Source organism: Bemisia tabaci, chromosome 6 (genome assembly GCF_918797505.1).
Source record: "Bemisia tabaci chromosome 6, PGI_BMITA_v3".
NCBI lineage: Eukaryota > Metazoa > Arthropoda > Insecta > Hemiptera > Aleyrodidae > Bemisia > Bemisia tabaci.
This window is the reverse complement of record NC_092798.1, coordinates 15838381-15857065: the sequence shown is the minus strand read 5'-3', so window position 1 is coordinate 15857065 and position 18685 is coordinate 15838381. Positions and strand designations below refer to the sequence as shown.

Sequence of the window (18685 nt, the reverse complement as noted above, 5' to 3'; positions counted from 1 at the left end):
GATAGAATTTCGAACTGAGTGCTATAGGTTTGACAACAGTGAAAAAAACGAGAAGATATGGTGCGCCTCAATACTGATTGTTCTGCAATTTGAGCTACTTAGAGGTCGAAAGTGTTGTGTCGCACAGTTTGTTCCCTTTAACATCGTATCTAGCGCAACGTTTTACGGAAGAGAGCCGTAAAAATCGGCGCGATTCTAAGATTTTCTTTGTTGGGATGGCAATGCGATAAGAGGTACTTAGAATTCAAAACCGTCGATCATGAATTTAGACCAATTGCGGAAGCATTACTTGGCGGGTTGGCGAAAAACTCCAGTTGGTCTAGACTTTGCAGCCAGCTTTTTTTCGCACAATATCGGCAGCATTGTAATGTACTTTTGGTCCTAACAAATTAATCATATATTTGTGTTAATCATTACCTGTCATTATCAATGTCATCATCAGTTTACTGACCTTATTTATCTCCTCCTAGTGCCCTAGAAATAATGTGATGGGATCAAAGATTAAAGAACTTAATTATTACACCATGCATTTACATTTAACAAGGTGGAGAAACGGTGCTGGGTCCACACCATTTCGCGGGGAAACAAAGCCAAGAAATTCCAAAAATTAAAATTAGAGTCAAAATTATATTCTTTGAACTCTAATGCGCACCAGTACGAAACTGAGGGGGGAGAGTGTTCAGCTCAGGCTGTTTGCATTGGATTATTAAGTTGGAGTCACGCCGAGAGATCTATACCGGTTTGGGCTTTATTAGACCTCATCAGCAGATCACACTCGGCATTTTCATTTACATTTAACTCGATCATATCTCATCGCTTGCTCATGAAATTGGCCGCAGAAAACACACACATACAACCTCATTCAAACGCGCGTCATCTGTAAGAAAGACCAAAAAATTTGGGAAATAATTCAATTTTTTTCGAACTTCAGAGGTTTTTTACCGGGAATTAAAAATAATGCAAAACGAACTCCTCGAGTTATAGGAGATGCAGTGAGGATTGGCCAAAAACCCTTTCACTCATCCGGCTCCTCTTTTCTCCCCCCCCCCCCCCCCCATCACTAACTACCATCTCTCTCTTAGATTCTGAAACATCGCGATGGAGATACGGGGGTCGCATTTCAGCCGCCGATATCGCACTTTTTGCAAAAGGGGCGATTTGTCATTTTGAGCTGAAAACTTTACATAAGGCTTAAGGAAAAAAATCCATGTCCCTTGTCCATACCCTCTCCCCTTGAAACCGCCTGTGGCCTTGGCGAATTAGAGCAATTTTACTGCAATTTAACGTAGCAGCGGGCTGATTGTTGAAATTGATAGACAAAGCTATAGACAAAGGAGACATAGGGAGTATGGAACGATCCCGTTGGTTGAAACGGGTGTTTGTTACAGACTAAAGGGGAAATGATGAACTAACCGTAGGGTCTCTCGTGGGTTGCCGTTAGTCAGACTATTACTTACCTCCTTCGTCCATTGCAGCCACTTGCTTCCACCAATAAGATAACTTGGTTTTCAATTTGTCATCTTTGTCTAAGGCTTTGTCTATCTATAATTTCAATAATCTGCCCGCAAATGCCTTTACACTTGACGCCTTGGTAGTTTTGAACCTTAAAGAAGGTATCATTGACGTCTGCCTATTGTTAGAGTACCTATATTGAGAGAGTATGGCCACTGGGCCCCATGGAGAGGCTTAGGACCCAAAAATGGCGGTGCTTTGTTTTGGTTTTTGTGGATGGGAGGGGGGTCATTGCCAACTTTTGACGGTTATCACCAACCGCACTTGCTGCCAACCTTACTACATCTAAGATAATTTTTCTCAAAAATTGCACACGATTAGCCTTAAAAATATGTAAAGATGTCGCAATAGTGCATTTGAGTAAATTTCTCGTTACGATAAGCAAAGAAAACTACATTTTGAGTCATTTTGCATTACATTAATTTATGGCGTCCGCCATTTTTGGGTCCTAAGGGCTCCATTTAGCCTAAGATGGCTGAGCCAATCAGAGGTGGTAACCACAGTGGCCATACTCTCTCAATATAGGTACTCTAATAAGCCCTAGACATCCGGATACCCCCGTCCATCACGGATACGGATCCTCCAAGCGCGCCAGATGAGTCAAACGGAGGGCGTGTCGGACGCCTTTTTGGCGGTGGCGGCGGCCCGCGGACCCCCCGTAAAGTCCGGCCGTGACGCAACACCTTACGTTGCGGACCGCGTCTCACGGAATTCCTCGGCGAGGCTGAAAGGGACGCTCGACGCCCGACCCGGGCACAATGCCCCGCGCGCCGCATCCCAATTGTCCGTAAACTTTTATTTTTATTTTCAGTTCACAATCGGTCTAGTTTATGAAAGTGTTAAACGACCTTGCCGGAGAAAGTTGTTTGCCTCCCCGCGCGCCTCTCTCTCTCTCCTCCGACCGCGACGCCCCCCCTCCTCCCCCCGTTCGCCCCCCGGGAGTATTTTTTCCGCTTCCGACCGGGCGCTCGTCCTTCGGCACCCTTTTCTCCACTCCCTTTCTCCTGGACAATGACTCTTTAAACCCGAGAGCACTTGCGAGTAAAAGTAAATAAGTCCTTCATTTCGTATGCATAATCTTTTACTTTTACTAGGAAGCGGATGCGTGGGCCAGGCAGCGTATCCGCGCCAGGGATCCTGCGGCCCTTGCGCGGTTTCGACTTAGAGGGCGGTCGCGGCCTGGAGCTAGCGGTGCGGTCGTATCTCGTGCCGTGCGAGGGGTCGAAATTCGATCCGCACCTGGAGCTACGTTTTCCTTGTTACGCGCTTTGAAAGTGCTGGATGCATCCCGCCGCGGAGGCTCGGTTTGAATAGGAGAATAGAGTCGTAAAGATCCGACCTTGACGTCGAAGAAAGTGAAATAAGGAACTGCACGCGCCTGCGCCGACGGTATTGGGCCGTATCTGGAGCCTCGTTAGAGAGAGTTAGTCTGATTGGAGCCTGCGACGCTCATGCAGCACCTATGAGGAAAGTTCGTAAATAGTTATAAAACTAGGGGGCTACGCCCCCTGGCCGCTACGCGGCCCAACCCCCTGAAGGCGCTCCGCGCCATCAATGGGCCGCTTCGCGGCCCTATTTTTACCCTCCTATCAGTGTTAGTTTCGTTTTTCCCGTAAAAAATTACGATATGAGGTATACTTTAATTTTAAACTTTACTTAAAATTACTTTAAAATTAAAAGGACGCGTTTAATGACTATGCTTGATGAAATATTGCAGTAAAACAATGAACAGTGATGGTCAGTTAATAACTAAGATTTTAACTTGGGACCGAACCCACACCGAGTTCTAAATGGACGCATTTGACGTCCTAGACGACTCGGCCACCGCTCGACGTGGAATCTTCGGTGCGAATCTTGTGTAGATAAGTGTAGAGCTGATGGGCAGGCTACACAGCTACTGCGCAACCTCCTCGACCACTGCGCATCCTCCCGCGCATAGCGGTAGCAGTACCGGAGCATTCTGTAAACTCACTCACTTTTATAACGTGATTTTAAAAAAACCTGGGTCCTTTTTCCAAAATCTGATTGCAGCGGGCTCATCTAGGGCTTATTACCTGTCGATTTACGCAAAAATCACGGAAATCGGCCCAGTAGAACGCTCAAACGAACTATGACAAAAAGTATAAATTTACATTGTTTAAATGGGAGAATTCGCAACTTTACCACGTAATATAAAAAAACCTGGGCCATATTTTGAAAATCTGAAAAGAGTTGGCTTATCTAGAGACAATTGCCCGTCGATAGCCGCAAAAATCATGAAAATCGGCCCGGTAGAACGCTGGAACTAAGCGTTACCAGTTTCGCAAAATTAGGAGGTCTTGGAGCTTATAGTATAGACGATGGGCACAATTACAAACGCTCTGGACTTTTTCCTCGAATTGTTCCAGGATGCAATTAAGATTTTGTTCGTGTGTGTATATATGAGTTTTTATGTTTCTTCTCATTGAATCGTCTGAATCGGGAGGGGTGAGAGAGAGAAGGGTGGTAAATTTGTTTTATCTTTCTCCTCTTTTATTTATCTGTGAGGAAAAAGGGCGGGAAGGGGTTAAGAGAGAGATGGTAGTTAGTGGTGGAGGAAGGAGAGAAAAGAGGAGCCGGATGAGTGAAAGGGTTACATTTGACCAATCCTCACTGCATCTCCTGTAACTCGAGAATTTATTAGTAGTGCAAACGTATTAGTTGATCATTTTTAACTCATATTAAAAAGTCACGGCTGCCATGACACTCAGTGCATCTACAATTATATTTGAAACTATACATCTAAATTAATGGCACCATGACTATTCCTGCCTATGATGTATTCTGTAGTCAAGCTATAGTATAAAGTTGATGGGGATGTCCATACGGGAATGTCTACGACTGCGGTTACAACATGGAGACTTTAACGCTGATGTAAGAAAGTAGTATATGAACACTCCCAAAGTTTTGTTTCAAAATATTAATCCGGCAAATTTTATAGGGGGTGGAAGACTTTTGGGACACCCTGTATGCTGCCATGCTAAGGAAAAACGCCGTATAAATATTCGAGAGTTGCCACATTTCCATTGATGAAACCTGTATTTTTGACAAAATTTATGGATATTTTTCCTTGAAATTTTCAGATATTTTAGATTAAACTGTGCACAAAATTGTCTGAAAGTTTGAAAAAATAATATTCACAATTTCCCAAGTAATTTCGATTTTAATCGGAGGAAACTTGGCATCGTCTGAAGGCTCATACGGCGTTCTTCCTTAGCACAAGCCCTGTACATCAGAGGCAGATATTTTGTCGTATTACGATTCCTCATGATCACTGAGGTACCTCGGCTGTGTTGCCCCGATCCAACTTCCAAGACGGTTTTCGGCGTGGCGTCGTCGTCAGTCACAACATCTAAAACTCATCATAACCCCACACAACTGTACCTGATGAGCCGCGATGCGGGTAGACGTTGTTCCTGTCATCGCGAGTCAGCATTCAGGACTCCGCGGGAAAGTGAAACCGCGAATAGGAAGATGCACCGCGGTGGCGGTCGATGCACACGGGTTTTCGAACGACCGTCCGATGAATTCGAGAAATTCGTGGCGATGACCACTCCGCACATTTCGGTTTAATGATGCAGATCGTTTAAGAAGAGGGACCATTTTTCTTCTTTCTTCTGCTTTTATACGTTGGAGTAACGATCGGTCGTCTTAGATGTGCGGAACAGTTGACCCACTCAGGTTAACACTCTGCACTGTCGCCAAGTTGTTGTCGTCGTTGTTGTTGTTGTTGTCAATACCGTCTTCAACGAGTTCACTAATAGCCCGATGACGCTTAAGGTGATTCGTCAAGCTCAAGTGACGTGGTCGAACCGGCATGCGATGTATCGCATCTTTTAGGTCAAAAGTCTCGGCAGGTTTTGAATTTTCAGCAAAAAAAAGGACGATAGCCCCTGCGCATGAGCCTAAAGAATCATTCTAAACCCAAAAATCGGCAAAATTCAGAGATAATCTCGCATTCGATTCAGCTATCGATTTTTGTATCGAATGCTAGGTTTTTTTCCAAACACTATCCTGCTTTCATTTCTCTGAATTTTGCCGATTTTTGGGTTTAGAATGATTCTTTACGCTCATGCGCAGCAGGGGCTATCGTCCTTTTTTTTGCTGAAAATTCAAAATCTGCCGAGATTTTTGACCTAGAAGATGCGATATATCGCATGCCAGTTCGACCACTTCTTTTGAGCTTGACGAACCACCTATGCACAGAGAGGAAGCTGAACACAATAGTTTGGTTAATACGGGGAGTGAAAGACAAAATAACCCATAATAACCCAAGCCCTCGGTCGACCTCAGTCCCTCCGCATTGTTTTCTGCGCTAAATTTACCGCAAGCTGTACCAAAATCAACAAAAAATTTTGGTTACTTCGTGTTTCACCTCCTCTATCAATGACCAAAAGTAACACAAGAACACAAATATTTTTATCAGTGTGTGGCAGTTATCACAGGCTCAAGGTTTTGAGCCGATTCCCAGAATTCACTGTTTTATAGTTTTAAAAATCGATTCTTGTCGAACATTTTTAGAAAAGTAAACTATGGAGAAGAGTTAATTGAAAGTGACCAAGAGGTGAAGGTGACTAGTGAACCCACGAAGAGATGAGAGAGAAAGGAAGCCTCTTTTTTGATATTTCGGGGGAGTTGAATAGTTGGGTTTAAGCCAGCCTGAATGTCTCCATTTGATGTGCACTGTGCAGTCAGGCATCTCAAAAAAAGAGGAGAAGAATAAAATACGTGAAACATGTGTCAGTCCGACATTACACTGGTAAAAAAAACCTATTGGACCAATGCCGCGGTGCATTGACTTAAGAGTGCAGTTTCTTGTCGCCGGATTTAAGAGTCTTGAACTCTTGTTCCAAGCGGATTTTGCATTGATTCAAGCGGATTTTGCATTGAAACAAGAGTCCAGACTCTTAAATCCGACGACAAGAAACTACACTCTTGAACCAAGAGGTTTTTTTTTTTTTTTTTTTTTTTTTTTTTTTTTACCAGTGTTTGCCGCACAACCACTTTTTTTTAGGTTCTAATCATTCAATGTTATTTAAATTGCATAGCTGGTCACTTTTAATTATTTCACCCATGAGCCTTAAAAAAGTTAAAATTTACCATAAAGTATGCCTCATTTTTCTAATCATTTTACTATTTATTTTTTTTTCCAGGTGAGGCCTTTTTTGATGACGTCACTAAAGCTGTTTCCTGGCTCTCGCAACCTCTCTTATCAACACAGAAACAGGTAAATCTGGAGTTTTGAGCATTTCGCATTCCTCTAGATTGTTCTTTTAACGTCTGAAGATTAATTTACACTACATGTGCCGCACAGTGGATCGAGTCAATGTGAGAGTTCGGACAAAATTTGGAAACTTTAAGAGCTTACAAATCATCCGTTTGTACACAATTTTGACGTTCTAAAAGCAGCTCCATTGGTTTCCTCGTAAATCTTTCTCAGAACTTTCGTAGAAACGCCCATTAAGATTTATAATGTGACGAAATAAACATAAAAATTTGCAGTTTTGTAAAAAAAATTATGTCCGACCTCTCAGATCGAATCGATCCACTATGCTGCCGTGCTAAGGAAGAACGCCGTATGAACCTTCAGGCGTTGCCAAATTTCCTTCGGTAAATCACCAATTTTCGGGAAAATTTGTCAAGATTTTTCTTCCAATTTTTCCGATAATTTTGTTCTCAATTTCACTTGAAGTTCCTGAAAATGTCAAGGAGAAATATCCATAACTTTCCTCAAAAATACACATTTTCTGAGAGGAAATTTGGCAACTCTCGAATGTTCATACGGCGTTCTTCCTTAGCACGGCAGTGTGTGCCGCATGAATCGAAGTTCGGTCTAACTGACCGTAGCTTTCTTCCTCTGTGTCAAATATTCAGCTTTCGATCAGGGATATGGCAACATCGATTTTCGGTGTCAGAAAATTAGACAGCGAGACAATGTCTCGTCTCCTAAGAACATGCTAATGACGCGCCAGGCAGTGAAGCGTCGCGGCGCGGCGCGGCGACGCGACCCTGCCATTATCGTGCAAATCAAAAAATAATTCGCCGCTGCAATTACGCGATCGTAAACGAGAAAAGAAATCCGAAGCCTGGCAGCTTTTACGGCGCCGAGCGCCGATTCTGGGGACCCAGGAAGAGGCCCCAAAACCGTGAGTCCGGCCTTGCGGTGTCGTTGGCCGAATTTCCAGGGCGAACGTGAGTCCCAAATATCACTGAAAGTTCCACTGATCAGCAGTTGTCTGTGGGTCAGACTAGGGCCTTGTCTCCACGGGACGTTTTCATGGGATTTGTCCCAAGTTCGAATCGCAGGAATGAAACTTCTGGGATTTTTCCCAGTTACCGTCTCCACGGGACGAGGCTCATACGGTCCTGCGACTAATTTGCGCGGAAAGATAAGTTGGTTAAAGTCGAGTATTAAACCGGGATTAAAATGATAATTGCACTCAATTGACAATTAGACTCATTATTTTAACGAAGCAAACATGAACAATGGAGTATTCAACAAAATATCGCACAATTTGTTTACACTTCTTCTTCCTCTCTCAGTGGGTCCTAGGAGTAAAAGGACCATACTTGGTACTGGGGAAAAATATTGATTAACTCAATATTTTTCCCAACTTCGTAAGTGGGATTTTTCCCTGGGACAAATCTCGTGAAAAGGCCCGTGGAGACAAGGCCGAGGGTGAGAAATTAAAAGGTAAAATGGACAGATTTAACGCATTAAACGGCCGGAACCCAATTGGACCGAGTTCATCAGAGAGGAACCAACCCACATTTTTTTAAAAAAATGAGTTAAGAATGTTCTTGAGTTTCTCTAGTTGTACATTCTCTCCCCTGGACGGTGGGAATTCCCACCATGGGGTATGCCAATGATATTTAAATGTAAAGAAAATATATTTTGCAAAATAAAGGCCGATTATTATTATTATAATTTTTTTATATTTATTAGTTGTACATTCTCTCCTGCCAAAAACTGAAAGTCGAAAAAAAGTATTGAAAAAAGTATTGAAAAAGTATTGTAAAAAAGTATGTGGGCTGGCTCCTCTTTGATAAGCTCGGTCTAATTATGATTCTTTACCATGCGGTTTGATTTATAGGTTGACATCTTGATACATCTTAATAGGGACTTCATCAAACGTTATTCTTTTTGCATTTTATTCGCCCATGTTTGCTGACGACAATGTCAGATTTACTGCTCAACCTCAAATTTCATCCATTAACACGCCTCTAACGTTTCACGGTACACTACATTTATTTCCTCTTAGGCTGTGTCAATGGATTGGGCAAGATACGTTTGTTTGCACATTCTATAAATAATAATGATATGGTAAGCTCTTTTCTTCACCACCCTGTAGGTAGAGCCCCCTCCCGGCGCGGCAGTTAGCTATGATTTAAATTATAATCCTAGTTCTACATCGAATGTTACGACCTCAGAGTGAGATCCTTACGTTTGTGCTAACAATTTTGGTACGTAAAATTTAAATTTCAGTATAATAATTATACTGATAAACTCAGAAAAATTTCGCCCTGGCATTCCAGGAGGTAGAAATTTCCCAAAATATACCACAAGAGAGAAAGTTTAAAAGTTTGCGAAGTAAAAGAACAGGCTATTTGCGTATGTGTATGTGTATGTGTGTGAAATGAAGAAAGTTGGATTTCTTTCGTATCAGCTGATCGAGGAGTTTGACACTCGAGCCTCGAGCGCGAAATGCTGTCACCATGACAACGCGCGCTCCGCACAGTAGAGGGAAACATGGGAATAGGTTCAGTTACACGATCAAATTGAGCCATCAAATTGGGCCTCTCATTGGTCGCATCCTCACCTCAGGTCTTTTTCCACCAATCAGAGCTTCAATTTGATGGCTCAATTTGATCGTGTAACGACCAAATGCTCGGCCGCCTTTCTTCCTAGCTTCCTTCGGCCAGTTTTACACGTTCTGATCGGAATTTCGAGGTGACGTTCATGGATTTACGAGATGATTTCATCGTAGAATCCGTTTTTACCTCACTTTTGTCAGTTAATTCAATTTCATTCCATGGGGAGCTAGGGGAGCCATTTTGATAGGAGAAATAAAAGAAACTTTTCCATTTGAGAGATTCCGACGGCATTGAAGGAAGAAAAAATTTCCTCCTTGAAGATCTCTGAAACCTAAGTAAATCGAACTTCATGAGTTGCCAGCAAATGGCGGGATAACTCCCGCCCCCTCTTTTTCTATAGTAATGGGGAGGAGCGGCATCTGAGTTTAATTTTACCACGACCGGCTTTTTTTTTTTTCTTTTTTTTAAAAAAAAGAGGTAGAAAAAGAATAAAGATTGCCCAAATGCCCACGCCCATAGAAGAACTGGTATGAAAGAAAAGCCCAGGGTTTGATGGAAAATGGCCTTCAAAAGCGTCATCTCGACTTCGAGCTCCTTCATTTCTTGTGATACTCTACGCTTTGTCGAGAAGTTAGTTTAGTTGCGTGACCTAGCTGAACCTAACTAAGGCCACTTATTTCACTATGCGCTCTCCTCAATTTGCCTGTCAATTTACAGAGAAGAAAGTGTCTAATCACATTTAAAGGCAAAATAATCAATGATCAGTACTCAAATATTGTTCCTTTCTTTCCTGCATTTCATGTCTTTCTATTCATAGACTAAATAGAATGGGAATTATCGCCATTGTCCAAAGTGAAACATCAATCCCTAATTTTTAGTTTCACAACTTCTTCAAGTTATACAGCGTGAAATTTTCCATCGTTGAACTCGTTTTCCTCGGCATAATGACAATACCACCCAACACAGATTCAAATTAAACGTCACCACGAAGGCTTCCCTGTATGTTATCTCTATTTTTCCAGCGAAAAAACATAAGCGCAGAATTACACTACCATGCTAAGGAAGAGCGCCTCATGAACATTCGAGAGTGGCCAAATTTCCCTCGATAAATATGTATTTTTGACGACATTCATGCGCATTTTTCCTTGAAATTTTCAGATATTTTAGATTAAATTGCGTACTAAATTGTCTGAAAATTTTGGAAAAAAATATTCACAAATTTCCCAGTAGTTTTGGTTTTTTTGGAAGGAAACTTGGCAACGTACGAAGGCTCATACGGCGCTTTTCCTTACCACGGCAGTACAAACCTACGAACCTAGACCTTCAAACCTAACTCCGAATATAGCAGTTCGCTGACCATCACACATATAATTATTTCACTTTTCGGTTCGTTGAACATGAGCCTCGCCACGAAGAGTTGACAGGCGCTCTCAACATACTTAACTCCCTCGTTTCCTACAAAGCTCGGGAAACGCAGCTTCCGATATTATGCCCGTCAAGTGACACTAATCCGCCCTTCATAATTCAAATGAATGAGCAAATTGAGAGGTGATGGACGTGTGAAGGCTTTCGGCTTCAAACGTCACTTTATTGTCGCCCATCTGACGTAAGGGCGTCTCTCACACTGAATAAAAATTCTCGGCGTTTTTACCAAGGTCCGTTGGTACCTTTACCATCTCACTTTTTTTACCAATTATTGGTAATTTTACCAAGACAGACTGGTAAGCTTACTTAAAAACCGGTATTTTTACTGTTTTTTTCAGGTAAGAATACCACTTTTATTGGTAATCAATTCCCGGTAACTTTGCCATTTTATCTCGGTAATTCTACCACAGTCGATAAAAAATATTGGCGTTTTTACCATGGTCCAGTAAAATTACCTACCGAGAAAGTTCCATAATTTTACCGAGATTTCTCGGTAAAATTACCAATCCCATAAATGGTATAATTTTACCAAGAAAAAACTGGGATCAAATAGAACCCTGAATTCTTGGTAATTTTACCCTTTTCTTAGTAAATGCACCGAGATTTTTTTTCAGTGTGACGTAAGGGCGTCTCTCAAGTCCCAAGTGAGCCCTGTTTTTCATATAAATCCATGCTTTCTAGGGCTCGTGCAGAACTCGAGATACGCCCTTACGTCATAGTAGCGACGATGTGTTGACTCGGAGATTTCGACTCTGTGTACTGATCGCACAGTCATTATGCCCTTTTATTTTTTCGGAAGAGAGAAAATGGAATGCCGTAATGAGAAACGTGCATAATTATATCAGTTATAAAACTCTTCGAATACGAATGTCTTAAAGACATAGGCAAGTTCGAATCCACCGGAACCTTATTTGAGAATAAAAGGAACAAATTAGGCAAAATTTTACCGATGATTTGATCGTATCCAAAGTTTATTGGGCAAAATTCAATACTGTAATCACAAACAAAAAGTCCGCTGTGATTTTTGTCTCGATTCCTCCACATTTCCTCTTTGTTTATCGGGCGTTTAATTCTCCGAGTACACATTAAATTTCCTGTCGAGTGAAATGTTTCAACTTTTGGGGATGGACGTGCGAGGATGTAATTTCTACGCTGTGTGGGTGTAAAATTCAGAATTTTTTAATTTTAACAGTTACTATTTTCCCGTGAAATGCCTTTTTTCTTCCTTATGCTCAATTGAGGAGAAAATCCTCTTAGTGAACGTTAGATTTCTTTAAGGATAATAAACTGGGATTGGGAATTATACAAACTTTAAAACGCCGCGACTACCACAATTGAGCAGGGGCGTGGCGTGCTTCGCGATATATCGAGTGTTATGCCATTTAAACCTATGGAAAAGGATCGATAAACAGGGTGTTCGCAGCGAACACCTAAATAATCGATTCTTTACCATAGGTTTAAATGGCATAACAATCGATAGATCGCAATGCACGCCACGCCTCTGCAATTGAGATGTAAATGCATTTGTCTATTATCACCATCGATATGTTTGCTCACTGACTTGTCAAATAATGCTATTTCAGCGCCCTGCACCCACAGGGGATATAGCTCAGTGGTAGAGCGCTCGCTTTGCATGTGAGAGGCCCCGGGTTCGATCCCCGGTATCTCCATAAATTTTAAATCTAGTAAAATGTAGTCAAATTATCATTCATACTGCGGCAAATGATATGCTCTGCAAGCTGCATATCAATCATCATCAGGCCAAAAAACAGCCTTAATTTCTGAATAAAACTTTTGTCCCGCCCAGTCACAAGGCATGATGGCGATGGGTTGTTAGTACTGGGTCTCTAAAATAGAGAGCTCATATGTTGTACAGATATGTTGGTAATTTTGGAGGTTCGGTCATGGAAGCTATATCCAAGGTAAGTGAAACGTAGATATGCTCATCCCGACCCTTGCGGCCAGAACTCGGCTTTTAGCTCCCGCCGCTAGAGCTGTGGCGCGAAATTTGAATTTCAACAATATCGCTGTCTTTACCGAAAACAAATAAGACCGTCCGCTGTTGTGTTAACGAATAAATTAAGGACAAAAGAATTATTTAAGATTAAGAATGAAAATCAATTTTCTTTTAATGAGGTGGTTTTTCGTTCATTTTTATCAACAGCAGACGTCCATAATAGTTTTCAGGCAATACTGCAAAATTGTTGAAATTCAAATCTCAGATCAGATCTGGCGGCGAGAGCTGAAAACAGTGGAGATTCGATTGAGTTCTGCATGGCCGAAAGGGTCGGGAGCAGTCCGTTTCATTTACCTTAGCTCATACCGACCCATGAACTCAAATCATAATGATTAACCATCTTTGTCGTTACAACCAGAGTTGCACGCGCGGTAGAAATGAAAAATATGAAATACTGAAAATTTCCGTGAAATATTTCATGAAATTTCAAAGTTGTGAAAAACATGAAAAATATGAACCTGAAATATTTATATTTTCAGGGGCTGGGTATGAATCGCGCACTAAAAACACCAAAATGCAAAAACCAGTCGCCTTTCATTTAATTTTGAAGAATATTTTTCATTTATTTCTGCAATGTCACGAAATATTTCCCATGAAATCTCAAGATTTAAATTCTCTTGAAAAATTGCAACCCTGGTTGTGACTCGTTGTCTGTGAAGCACATATTTGACATAAGTTTTGCGTAAATTTACTCATTTTTGTGGAAGGAAGCATACTCATGAACATTTTCGACCATATTGCTTTGATAAGCATTTGGTTTTTTTTTTGGAATCTGAGGATCATCAGCGGGATTTTTCCAGTGTTTTTCGTGCTTGAAGGTTAGCCTCCCTCTTTGGGCCTTATTCGTATTTCTACCAGTCGGCACCCTCTCCCTAGAGTACCTGTATAGCGAGAGTATGGACAGATCGCTTCATGGAGGTCTTAGGGCCCAAAAGTGCAGCCATACTTCTGACACACGAAACACTGCCAGTCTGCAGAGTCTGCGAATTCCGATTCTAACCAAGATGGCCAAGAATGCACAGATACGACCGTTCTTCCGCAAAAATGAGTAAATTTATGCAAAAACTGAGTCAAATACGTGCTTTATTACCGACGGTTCGTAACAATAGTATTAGTAAAACGTTCTGGGTAATTGAAATTCATAGGTTGGCTGCATTTCTGGGCCCTAACTTTATTCGCAGAAGCATCGGTGAAGGCCTGATAGATTTTCGGACTTTCACACCTGTCCATCCTCTCGCTGTACAGGTACTCTACATCTTTCTATAGTAATACCAGCTGGGTCTCTAAAATATAGTGTCTTAGCGTCCCTGCGAAACCGAGAGTCCCTTTATACTGAGACTCAAGACAATGTGAATCCATTTCTGATTGGTTACCGTATTTTAGTCCTTCACAGTGTCACAAACGGGAATAAAGATTACATTTTCACCGATTGCAAAGATTATAATCTGGAATGGACCGGGGAATTACGGGTTCAGCAAGGAACAAACAGAATAAGAGAAGGAACGGAGAAAGGAATTTGAGAATGAGCCGATCAAAGATTACAAAAAACGTTCAATTTCTGTAATCTTCATTCCCGTTTGCGACTCCATGGGGGGTGTTGTCTTGACTCTCAGTATATAAAGGGACTCTAGCGAAACCCGGAGCGGGGTCTGGAGCACCACGGTCGTTGATTGGTTCCGCGGTGGCGGCGGGATCTGGACCGGGCGGTGCTGCGCATGCGCCAGACCGCGGGTCGCGTTCGCCGAGTCGGACTCGGACTGTTCTTGACCCAAATTCCGCGTCCAAACCGCACGGCGCGCGCGTCGTCGCGGGCCTTTCGCGCGTTTCATTTCCTCGCGAACCCAAGTGCAGGAGACGCTCCCACCCCGCATCACCCGCTCCGCCGCGACGCGACGCCCGAATCTGCCGTGGCGTCTGGATGCGTCCCATGCGCCCGCTCTCTTGCCAAGTTGGTCCTGAAAATGAAGTTTGTAGCTCAACAGGGTGGTTTGAATAAGCATTAGAAACTTCATTTTCCAATGAGGAACCACCCAGACGAAGGAACGTACCCATTCCAAGATTGCAAAATCAATTCTAATAATTCGTTGTTGTTGTTAGTGGTGGTGGTGGTGCTGTTGCTGCTGCGGTTGCTGCTGATGTTGTTGTTGTTGTTGTTTTTGTTTGTTGTTGTTGTTGGTGTTGGTGTTGGTGGTGGTGGTGGTGGTGCTGTTGCTGTTGCTGCTGTTGTTATTGTTGTTTTGTTTTCTTCTTTTTTATTCTTATAAAAGTAGGATCCTACAAATTCCGTCCAAAATTTTACTAATTTTTTAGTGTAATGGGAAATTTGCACGCAAAATTTTTTCGCTTCATCTGAGAGTGTTTAAAGAGCTGATTTCGCAGTATTTTTATTTTTATAATTTTTTTCTGATATAGGAAATTCGATAAAAGTAGATTTAAAAGTGAGACAATGCGTCGTCTAGTGACGTCAGCTGGCGAAATTTTTCATTTAAACTTATCTCCTGTTGTATTATTTGTTCAATTTATATACCAAGGATATCCTCGTGTTCAGCTCACTCGGTGGTTTCCACCTTAACACGAGACTTATCAAATTTCAGACCCCTGTAAATTCTTGACCAGGGAAAAAATCGTCGACACTTTTAGTTGGACCTGCCCAAAAGATTTTTTAAGCGAGTGTACTGTTTACAAGAGTTATTTTTGACACTTAATGGACGTATTTCTGTCAAACAGAGCTATGTGCATTATGACGTGAGCCCCGGTATGCGTATATTCTTATGGGTCTCAGGGCTCATGTCTTAATGCTTATAGTTCCGTTTGATAGAAATACGTCCAACTGTAGATAAGTTGCTTCGTCCAGGATACGACGATATGTCGTCGTCGATGGAAAATTGTTGTCGTTAAAACGAGCCATGGTCAGTGGCTCCTGATATCAAAACGTAGTCCATAGCGATCGCAATATCGTCAGATTTTGGACAAAAATTTAATTATTGTTACCAATAATTAAATTTTTAATTATGCACTCCGTTAGATGTGAATATATTTTACTCCTAAGAAGTTATTTCGCCAAACATCATTTCTAGAAGAAATTATTACAGAAGTTGGCGCCTTTAAATTGCAAAGCCACCGGAAAAATTGCGGATAGTCGAGACTCTATTACACTCTTAACGACAAAAAAAAAAATAAAAAAATGGCATTCTAAATGGCAAAGCTGCGAGCGGAACCGCTCGGTGGTCGCGCGCCCGACAAACGCCAGACGTCATCTATGTGTCACGACCATCAATCGGATAACACCATCGGATCGATTATCGAATCTCGAATCGACCTCCATCGATAAATATCATTGCTATAGTAGGGGTTTATTGATGAAGGTCATTCGATTACGATTCCAAAATCGACCCGTTGTGCTCGCCCTCAGGTTTTTGTACGGTCACCGCTGTCTCGTAAAAGTCGCCGATTTACGATCCATCAAACGGTTCCTGGATGTGAGCTCACTGTTCCCCAGATAATCTCTCGATCTTAGGCCAGGATAAAATTTCATTCTACGATCCGAACTTCTTGATGTCCGGTCAAAAAATCATTATACTCGTGGCGTGCTTTGCGATTTATCGAGCGATCTGCTGTTTAAACCCATAGGTTTAAACGGCATAAATAGGTGAAATATTGCCAATATTTCGAAAATAGTAAAACATATTCCGGTAGCGTGTCACCTGTGCGACCTGCTATTTAAACCTTTGGAACAGGATCGATAATCAGGGTGTTCGCAAAGAGCACCTTAATAATCGATTATTTTCCGTAGCTTCAAATTAGAACGAATCGTTAGTCGATCATTCACGCCTCGCCACTGATTTATTCCATCCCGTCTAGGTTATCCTACACTGGTAACAAAAACCTCTTGGACCAATGCCGTGGTGCATTGACTTAAGAGTGCAGTTTCTTGTCGCCGGATTTAAGAGTCTTGAACTCTTGTTTCAAGCGGATTTTGCATTGATTCAAGCGGATTTTGCATTGATTCAAGCAGATTTTGCATTGAAACAAGAGTCCAGACTCTTAAATCCGGCGACAAGAAACTGCACTCTTGAACCAAGAGGTTTTTTTTTACCAGTGAGTCTTTGAGCCTGTAGGCAGAAAATCTGACTGACTTAAAACTTCATTGAATTTTCTTTTCCTTTTTATTTTTCTCTCTAATTTTACCTCTTACGGGAAAGTTCCTAAAGTCAATGGTCAGAGAAACGCTTGTGTGGGTGGGTTATCACGCATCATTCTCTGATCGTCAATAGTAGGAGCGGTCAGTCGAGCGATGGGTGAATGTGGTGTGGTCGACCGCGGTCGTGGACGAGTACTTATCGACGGTGAAATTACCAAACCACGTATCTCGGTTTGCGACGTCGCAGACTTCCTGTCATACTTTATTTTTTGAATGAAAAACTACTTAACGTCTAGTCTTGGAAATTTCTGTGTTTTTTCCTCTTCGTGTGGAGAAAATTCTGTGAAAATTTCAAGGAATGATATCGATTGGTCTTCTTCAAAAAAATAAAATGTGAGCGTAGATTTTTAAACACCGCAAACGAGATACGTGGTTTGGTAGTTTCACCGTCGTTATGTTCTTACGCTGGTGGGAGACAACCGAGCTGATGAAGTCACGACAGAAACGCTTCTCCTGTCGCCATTCAGCTACGGCGGCGTCGGTTCGGTTGTCAGACCGCAATACAAATGATATTTTACTCCTGCCTGATGAGCTTGGAAAACGATAACCGGTTTTATCGATCAAAATTTTGGATTTTTGCAAATGAGTGATGAATCTTAAGTACTTAGGGTATTTTTGGAGTCCTTATTTATTTTAAATCATTAGAAGCGTGAAATTCAGTTTATGTTCCCTGGAAATAAAAAGTTAGGAACACATTATTCTACTCCTTGTCTGTGTTTTGAGAAGTTTTAGCATGATAAGGCCTTGTCTCCACGGGATGTTTCATGGATTCGTCCCGCAGGTTTGAATGGAGATGTTGCATGTGTGAGGGATTTGCGATTTGACCATTGATTCTTATGGAAAAGTTCGCGAGAAACACGATGGTGCCACTGGTTTTCTCTGAAATCATCTCCCAAGCTCAAAAGAAGCTCTCAAAGTGAGGCCAAAATGGAGGGGATATCCCACCCTACCCTGAGAGTTCACCTCTACATCAAAATAAACTCTCCATACATAGATAGGGAGCAAATACATTAGCAGGGTTGCCACTTTATTTGGGGACTCCAAAACTGAAAACACGGCAACCCTGCTAATGTATTTGCTCCCTATCTTGCATGGAGAGTTTGTTTTGATATAGAGGTGGACTCTCAGGGTAGGATGAGATATCCTTTCCATTTTGGCCTCACTTTGAGAGGTTTTTTTGAGCTTGGGAGATGATTTCAGGGAAAACCAGTGGGACCATCGTGTTTCTCGCGAACTTTTACATAAGAATCAATGGTCAAATCGCAAATCCCTCACACATGCAACATCTCCATTGCAGGAATGAAGCTTGGCTTTTTCCCCGCTAAACGGAATGACAAAATCTCTTCTTCTTCTCCTTTAGTCGCTTTGAGGACTCCATAAGGAATCTAATTTGTATACAGTGATTAGTAATGACGATGTTACTTAATACTTCGCAATTGTCAGGGTTGCCACAGTCAGGGAAACCGGGAAATGTCAAGGAATATTAAAAAGTCAGGGAAAAGGACGAGAAATGTCAGAGGAAAATCGTCAAATCACCTTATTTGCTTTCCCGAGTGAGTTTAACGTTTCGAACAAAAAAAATTTGCCTGACAACTATTTCTTACCATGTCTTTTTAAAAATCTGGCGTTTGTTCAATTGTCAGGGAATCTCACCAAAATTTGTCAGAAAAATCAGGGAAACGTCAAGGATTTTAATT

General features: G+C 41.8%; 1 protein-coding gene and 1 non-coding gene across 3 annotated transcripts in view; both read left to right on the top strand.

Annotated features, from left to right (window-relative positions):
- The window catches only part of LOC109036788 (uncharacterized), a 125423-nt gene that overhangs the window by 25621 nt on the left and 81117 nt on the right, over positions 1–18685 (top strand). The window contains exon 2 of one of the 2 annotated variants that reach the window (XM_019051161.2): positions 6684–6757. The exons of the other annotated variant lie outside the window; for it this stretch is intronic. The gene's annotated coding sequence lies outside the window, so the exon portion shown is untranslated. The remainder of the gene's footprint in view (positions 1–6683; positions 6758–18685) is intronic. 2 annotated transcript variants of the gene reach the window in all.
- On the top strand, positions 12369–12440 carry TRNAA-UGC (transfer RNA alanine (anticodon UGC)). Its single transcript has one exon. It is a non-coding gene; the product is annotated as a tRNA-Ala (tRNA).